Source organism: Melospiza georgiana, chromosome 6, assembly GCF_028018845.1.
Source record: "Melospiza georgiana isolate bMelGeo1 chromosome 6, bMelGeo1.pri, whole genome shotgun sequence".
NCBI lineage: Eukaryota > Metazoa > Chordata > Aves > Passeriformes > Passerellidae > Melospiza > Melospiza georgiana.
In genome coordinates this window covers 48,680,468-48,689,150 of record NC_080435.1, presented here as the reverse complement: position 1 = coordinate 48,689,150, position 8,683 = coordinate 48,680,468, and the positions used below count along the sequence as shown (strand labels likewise).

At 42.7% G+C, this 8,683-nt stretch overlaps 1 protein-coding gene across 2 annotated transcripts in view; it reads left to right on the top strand.

Annotated features, from left to right (window-relative positions):
- The first annotated feature begins 547 nt into the window (after positions 1 to 547).
- Positions 548 to 8,683, top strand: part of BTBD7 (BTB domain containing 7) — a 52,069-nt gene continuing 43,933 nt past the window's right edge. For both annotated transcript variants that reach the window (XM_058026814.1, XM_058026813.1), the window contains exon 1: positions 548 to 621. The gene's annotated coding sequence lies outside the window, so the exon portion shown is untranslated. The remainder of the gene's footprint in view (positions 622 to 8,683) is intronic.

Genomic DNA, 8,683 nt, shown 5'->3' with positions numbered 1-8,683 from the left:
CAGGCGAGCAGTATATTCCTAGCATGAACAATAAAACTGGAATCTGACTGTGCCCTGCCTCTAACAAGCTCACGGCAGTTTAGCAAAGCAAGGAGACAGACATAGGCTTAATATAAGCAGCTTACGATAGTCTCAAGGACAAAGAACACGTGCTGACACACCACTTACACTGCAGCCAGCCCGGCACCTGGGCACGGCACCGAGCTTGGGAGATGTGACACACACAGCAATACAGGCAGTGCACGCGGCGTTAGAACGGGGATGCCGGGAGGGGCACACACGCCGGGCTCCGCTTTTCCCCACGATCCCACAGCAGCTGTGCGGGGAAAAGCACCGAGCTCACCGACCCCACCGAGCTCCCCGACCCACCGGGACCCACCGGGACCACCGGGACCCGGCAGCACCGCCCGCCCCGCGCCTCCCCCTCAGCCCCGGCCCGGCCCGGCCTCCCGGACCACGTGGCTCGCGCGCCGCAGCGCCGCCGCCGCGCAGGCGCCGTGCGCGCTCCCGCTGCCCGGCCGAGCCTGGGGCTCGGGAGCAAAATGGCGGCGGCCGGAGCGCGGCCGGGCGGGAGCGGGCGGCGCTGAGCGGGAGGATGGCGGCGGCGAGCGGCTGCCGGAGGTGAGGCACCGCGGGAAGCCGGGCTGGGAGGGGATCGCGGGCTTGGTGTCACGACGGCGTAGGGGAGGGGGCAAGACCGTCGACGCCCCCACGGCGGGACTCGGTGCGCGCCCCGCCGGGCCGGCTGCGGGCGGCTTGTCCCGCTGCGCCGCTGCCAACCCGGAGCTCCGCGGGGCCGCGGGAGGGAGCCTTGCTCCCCGTGCCTCTCCCGGCCCGCAGGGTCCGCGCTCCGGAGCGGCGGCGGCGGCCTCGGCTGTGCCTGTCCGCGCTGTCGGGTCCTGCCTCGCCGCCCTTTCGCTCTCTTCTCCTCTCCCTCCTTCTCTGTCCTCCGCCCGGCGCACTCCCCGCGGAGCTGCAGCGGTGCTCGGAGCCGTCTCCCCCCGGAGCTGGTGCGGGTTCGTGCTCCCTGGCCGCGGAGCTCCGCCCGTGCCGGGCCGGTGGGAGCGCGGCCGCCGTGGCTGCGGGGCTCCCGCCGGGGCCGCTCAGCCCGGCCCGTGCCGTGCCCGTGCCCCTGGCCTGGGGCTGCTGCGGCTGCTGCTGGCCCGGGGTCTGTGGGGTCCCGCCCCGCTCCGCTCCTCTCTGTACAGGTGTTACCGCGGTCGGTGCTCCTGGAGAAACTTGGAGAGCTTTGTCGGCGATGTGTTCGCTCGTGCCTCTGGAATATTCCTGCTGCCCGTGGGATAAGTGCTCTTCTGTTGGTTCGTGTTTCTACTTGCTCTTCCCCGCCGTCCAATATGAGACCGTTGGGTGAAAGATGACACACATGTCGAGTACTAACATAAAATACGATAGCAGGATAATAAAATACGTGTTGATGCAATGATAGTTTGTGGGAGAATTTACCTTAGGCAGTGTAGCATCGCTTGAGGCTTTGCTTCAAACCTATGTAATATAATAACAAATTTAAAGTGTTTGGCAGATATACCATTGGGATGTGATCACCTCAGGTTTTGCCACATACTGCATGCTCTGTTTTCATTTAGAAATTGAGAAAATAAAAACAGAAGTTGAAATAAAAATTTTTTAAACCTTGTAACTCATGGTGAGACACTGAAAAGCTTGAGGAGATAAAGCTTTACCCTCTTTGTCTGAAAGATCTCAGGGAAGAGGATGAGTTTTCTAAGCTTCTCTTGTATTGTTTCAAACACTTCATCCTAGTTGTGTGTTAGTACCCTTCTTCACACAGGCTAGTGCAGGGAGGGGAATTTCTTCTTAGATCCTTCTCCATTTGAACCTTTTGCTTAAGAATTCAATGAAAATACTTTTTCTTCCACCTCTTGTTGACTAAGAGTCTGCTATCAGTGTAACAAAAATAATTCTGTAGATGTTATTTATGAGGATGTGGAACAGAAGGCTGTTAGTAATGTACAGATTCTGTGGACCGTGATATTTACAAGGCAAGGTCTGAGTGCTTATTATGTAAAATATCTGTGTGAAGATAATGAATTCAGAAGGTATGGGTTGTGATGTTTTCTCCCTTTTTGGAATAATTTATCCACTAGATAACTAGTCTCAGTTGATGGACCAAAGCATTATTGAGCCATTTAAGAACTTGCTACTTTGCTGTGTCAATTAGTGTCGTGTAAACAGTACTATCTGTTCGTGCTTATATGTAAACATGTGATGAATGTCACAGTAAATCAAGCTTGTATCTTAAGTTACAACACAAAGCTGCCAATTGCTCACTGGTTTGTATTCAGCTCTAAAGTTAGACTTGCATAGTTGGGCTGCATGCAGGTAATCTTGGAAATGGAGCTCAGTGTTTTGTGTCAAATGTACAGCCAGTGTTTGTTTTTGTTCACTGGAGATGAAAACAGCTGTTGAGCCCTTTGTGTTTCAGCTCAGCTGCACTGAGCATTGTTTCACTTGCTTTCAAACTTCAGCCAATGTATAAATGGGTTTGACATTCTAATCTGACCCTGCTCCTTTTATGTTTAAGCATACAAACCAGAAGTTGTCTTGGTTCATTTACTGTGGCATTGTTGCAGTTGTTGCCATTTTAAAACTCCTTACCTCTCACATTAGTAAGTAAATTCTCTTCATATGTCCAGATTCCCTTGCTGAGTCATAGATACAGTGGTGGTGTAGTGCTTATAGCTGGCATGGACTGATTTGCAAAGACTCATACATGAAGGAACAGAATTACTTTTATAAGCTCTCCTGGAAGACTTGCATGGATTTGTCATAGGGATTTAAATTTTTTTCCCCTCTTAGTTTTCAAGCTTGTCAGCTTGTCTGAGAAGCTCCAAACTTTGTGTTGTGAAGATATGTTGCTCACTGTTGAATTAGAGTAGAATGTGCTGCCTTTGCAGCCAGCTTCTTAAGTTTAATTCAGTGAAACTGCCAGAGCTTGATGAATTAACAACAAAATATTGAGTCTTCATTTTGAAAGCAGCCTTTCAATTTCCTGTATACATGGTGTCAGGTTTACAGATTAATTGTCACTGATGATAATTAATCTCAAGGTTTGTTGTGGATGAATTTTAGGCTGGGACAATGTCTTCTTGTGTCCTGTTAGTAAGCTGCATTGCTGGTGTGGTGTCTTGGGTGCTGCAGGTGGCCACAGGAGGAGGTGGGACATTAACCCTGCTTGCTCCTCTGCCACCCTGGTGCTTGTGTGCTCGTGATGTATCAGACCACATGCAAGGAAAGGGGAGTTTTTTCTGATGTCTTGGGTACACTGTGATGACCGAGGTAGTTGTGGCTGCCTTTCAGAGGCAAAGAGATGAATGAAACCATCCTATGGGCATATTGATGTGTGTAGTTCACATTAATCAATAAATAGATCTATAGGGAAACTGTGAGATTGCACTTAAGAAGAAATATCCTTATGATACTGATGAGAATTACAGCAAATCTTGATACAGAACTGCAAGTTTTAGTATTAACTCTAAATTTCTTGTTGTTTGTTTGCTTTTTCTTAACATATTTAGATGACTTTTGATTTCTGTTACCACATGAATGGCTTTTCCCGTTTTTTCACACTAGTCTGGAAACCTGATATACAACTTTATTTTACATGCAGTGGGGACCAGGAATCCTAGTTCAGATATGTTAGGTGAGCTTCCAGAGAGTCCTCTGGCTATTGCTTTGTTTAATTTCCCAGGTTCTTTGAAAGATAAACCTTGTCAGTATCCTTTAATCTTTGAATAGAAGCTATTGTGGATTTTTAGAATGCTCTTTCCTGTATTGGCTTACTAGTATGCCTGAACTCTAAGAAGGAACTGCAGATGCCACAAGTGATCTAGTCTTGCATTTTACACCCATCTAGTCTGTCCTGCATGTCTCCCAAGAAGGATACAATCTGTAATGATGTTTTCTATATAATCAATGGACACTAGGAGATTGAAATTGTTATTATAATATGATTATTATATTTTGGTTTATTTAAATTATTAAACTGTACTATCTCAACCCATGAGTTTTACTGCATTGTTTTTTCTTTGCTTTCTGTTCTTTCCCCATCCCATTGACAGGGGGAACCCACAATAATAAGGATGCCTGTGAGGTTCTTGATTGATGTTTAGAGGCAAAGTTGGTTTAAACACTTTCAGTCCCCTGCTGCTTTCCCTTACTTCCTGCACTGTCCCATCAGCTGTGTTGGTAGGGCTGTTTACATGGCTTCACTCTGAAACATTCAGGAAATTGATCTGTATGAAAAAGAAACTACTAAAGCACAAAATAACTTCATGTCAGATCCTTCATCTGGGTCATCACATTGCTGTGCAAAGTCTGTTTGCACAGTGTGGAGATGAGGCCAGGGAGCTAAAGGGGAATGGGGTGGAACTGTGTTGCCTGACGTGCTGGATTCAAGTACATACCTAACCATATACTTAGCTAAATTTAAATCTGATTTGTTTGCTCCATTGTGTGCAGGTGTTGTGCAAGCTTACCCCAAACACTGCTGAATGTGAACTTTAACTGCTGGTGGCCTTGCAGACATGTCCAGCCTGTTGGGGATTTTCTATCATCAGTGTATTTAAACTGGTTATTTAGCTGTTTGAGTGCTAAAGCATGCAAGAAAAAAATTAACAGCAGTCAAAACTGATTAAGAAGAAGCTTTTAGTACTAAGTGTGGAGGTATAGTGTTTTGGACAACATCTTCTTAAATCAGTTTTATGTTTCAGAAGTATCTTCTAAGTGATTTTACTTTGTTTTTCAAACTTGGCATTCAAGTGTGAGCTGTTACCTGTATAACTGACTGATAATTTTCTAAATCCTATTTGATCTTTGTCCTCAGATTTTGTCCTAATTCAGTGATCATTCATACTGTATATTTTTTATGGCATTCAAACGTCATTGTATGTTCAGTCCTTCCTGTATTAAAAAGACTGGACTTTTTGTATTCATCCTGGCTTTTCTGTGCTATCATACCCTGTTTCCAACCCACTGTAGTAAATAATAAAGAGTAGAATTTAATTTTCTGAAATCTCTTTTAGAGCATATCTTTCTAGTTCTGCAGTTACTGTGATTCCCCATATTGTTAAAGAGCCTTTTTATCTCTACTCTCTCCTCCTTCTTACAGGACCATTTCATTATGGCAACTTGTAGCTTTTAGATTTTTTTTAATTAATCTCTTTTTCTTCATGGCTTCTGAACTTTGACATTATCTAGTGGGAAGTGCTTTGGAGAGAGATCAGGCTAGTTAATGATATGCAAGATTGCACTAATTTGGAAACCTTGTCCAAGATCTGTTGAAACCTAGTCTCAGGATAACGATGAGGACATTTTACCATTCTGCTGATGGTAAGAATGGCTAAACTCAAAGGAGTTGATGTAAACAGTAATGTAATCAGTGACTGCTGCTTGGTTCTTTAGTTGGGCTTATTATTTTGTGACCTAGAACTTGCAGAAGCTCTGTGGGATCAGTAGAGCTGTAAAATGTATCTCTGTGTGCTTGCCTGTGCATATTAAACTGCAACTTGGGTGAGAGAAGATTGTTCTCATAGTCTGCCACTGATTTTAATCAAGGTTTCATCTACAAAGAGCAAGAATACCAGGGTCTTGTGAAGGTGGCCAACATGAGTAAAACATGAGTAACTATTTATATGAAAATTGAAGTATTTTTTGAGTGACCAAGTAGATCACATTGCATTAGTGAGAAATTGAAGTGCTGCTTTGCTTATCATCTGCTATTCCAGATCCCTGTACTGCAGTGAAGAATATAAAACACTTCTGTAAATGGGTAGGTTATTTTAAGTGCTTTAAAAATAATCAGTATGAGTGACAAAAGTTCCTTTTCAGACTTTTTTTCTCCTGACCCCAATATTGGAAATGCTGCTTGAGAGCTAATTAAAAGCATTCTAACATAACAAATGCAATCAGAATGCAAAATACAACAAGACAGTATTTTGTGGACTGGTGCTCCCTTATTCTTTGATCTCTTTTGATCTTCTGCTTTAGCTTTTTTCAAATGATGATTCTTCCTGTAAAGATGGGGGAGAAGTGGTTCATTGACTGTTAGAACTGGGTTTATTGTGGATTTCGTGATTTTTTTGACTTAGTCTAGGAAGATGTCTTTTTTAAAGCCTTCCTGCTGCTGTGATAAGTATACTGCTTATCCACTTAAATTCTGCAGTGTATAAGTTCTTGTGCTGAAGTTCTTCATGTACCCAGATGTATGTCTTAAAATACACAGATGACTAACAACCTCTGAAGCTGCTTGTGATACTTAACTGAATGACCAGGAGATTTCCTCCTGAAGAAGGAAGGAGCATAGGCATACACAGAGGAATTTTGTATTACCCATTTAAAATACCCCTGATGAATCCCAGATTAATGAAGCACGTGAATATATTAAAGGCTGATGTCTTGAACCTTGGTTCATCCTGTACTGGTCATCTCAATTTCAGGCATCTTGAGAGATGAAATGAAATGCATTTAAAATGTCTAGGATGCAGGTAGAGAAGATAATGTTAATAGGTTCATGGATTTCTTTGCAGTCATTCTAGTAGTGACTGCTGCTCTCTGAAATACATCAAGTTGCTTATACTGTCGTTTTAAGTTGAAAATGCCTTTGCCAGTCTATAATGAGGTACTTCTAGGAAGCCTTTGAAATTGTTTTTTATTATACCACAGTGACAGGCAGGGTATAAGAATGCTGAGTTGACAAAATGCACTCTGGAGATGGGAAGCTTTGTGTTACTCAGTACTCAGTGTAGTGATGGCCTCGGTGCTGAGGGAGGAATAACCTGGGTTGTGTCAGTACTGAGAGGCAGCACTTGTTAGTGGGGAGCTGCATGCAAGCCCCACAATCTCTGCAGAGGAACCTGTGTGACAGCATGAGGAGCTACTCAGTGTCCTTGTGAGCCTCCCCACACTCGCAGTGTATCAAGTGTCTCCATCTTCTCTGCAGTTTATTTTCATGAGTGATTAGCTTATCTAAATTTTGGATAAGAATGTGTGTTTAAACACACATTTAAATTCTTTAAATTCTCAAATCCCTTCTTGGCTGACTGTTTTGGTTTTTGGAGGTTTTTTTGTATGGCCAAAGATAATATTTAAGAGAATAATTTGATGTATCCTTTCTTAAAAATACATTAAAAGGTACATGATTTAGGTCAAAAAGTACCTTCAGCTTCTTATTTGGTCATTAAAATCTCTTTAGGGTTTAGTCCTCCATTAAGCACTTCTGGAAATGTGTATTTGGACTTGAAATGCCAAAATATCCTTCTAACACAGTAAGGTTAACATGCTGTATAAGGCCTGTCTAATTGTATTTTGTAGTTCTAGGCATGGATCTGAAGACCTGGTAACCTCTGGTAAAGTGACTCTCATAAGTATTTCTGCAGTGCATCAAAGCTGCTTGTCTTTAACTGCAGTTGACTGCAGTCTTTGATGTTAGAGCCGGGGCAATTGCTACTTGAAGTTGGTTTTAAAGCTTAAATTACATGTCCTCTGAAAATGATGTTAATCAGAAGTACAGTCTTATTACAAACTTTCTAAAATATCTGTTCATACTACTCAGGGCTTTTCCACTACAAGTAAAGTAAAATTTGTCGTGTCTTGTTCTGAGTTTCTCAAGACATTTGAATTTCTCTGCTGAGAACATCTGAGGTAATTTTGTTACTGCATAATTTCTCAGTTAATTATTGGCTCCAAGTTTCCCCTTTGGATTAACAGACTTGTGCTGATCTAGGTATTTCCCCACCACTACCTTGGGCATCTGCTGTCCTTTCTCCTCCTTAACTTCTTCCCTCGTTCTGTTTTTTAGCTACCAATTTATTTTTGCTGGAGAATTAAATTGGAAAGTGCCGCATTTTGTGACTGAATGTTAGCTACATCAAAGCTCAGTTGTATCAGGCACTTGCCATCTTCAATAGTAATGAGGGTGCTTTTATTTAAATATCTTGTGGATCTAGAGTTTCATCCTTGTTTTATGTTTGGAAGGAAAGGGAACTTGCCCTTTTTTCCACATATATGAGATTGATGTGTTTCATTATTGAAATGAACCTTTAATTTTTTGTTAATCTGAAAACTGATCCAGCTAAAAACTGTTCTGTTCATTGAACATGAAAGGAGAGTTGAGTGGGAATGATCATCAAGGTAGAGAGGGAAGTGAGATTTCTTTTTTTTTTTTTTTTTTGGGGGGGGGGCAGTGTTGTCTTTTTTTCTATACATTAATGAACTTTTCAAATTATGGAAGAATCAAAGGAGATTTGAGGAGTAGAGCACAGGCTGGTAAAGTTTCTGCATTTTGCCCTTCCTTTGAATGTGAAGGAATTGTGGTATCAAGGACAGCTGTGCATGAAACAGAAAGATGAACAAAATGTGGTATAAAATTACATTAGGAGCAATGGGCTTCTTTAATGAAGTAACTCCTATAATTAGTGCAATGCAACGAATTTTGCTTTTCTCCTAAAAGTTTTGTTTTATTTCTTTGAAAAATCCAGTTATTTTTTTAGTATTCTAGGACATCTGAAAAAAGCTTCAAATCTTGTGGGGAGAGAAGGAAGAGTTAAGGCATGTCAGCAGTCTGCTCAAAGGGCAAATTTGCCTTAGCAAATAGTTAAACAAGAAACCACCCCATAAGCTTTTCTAACTCTGCAGCCTTTAAAAGTCT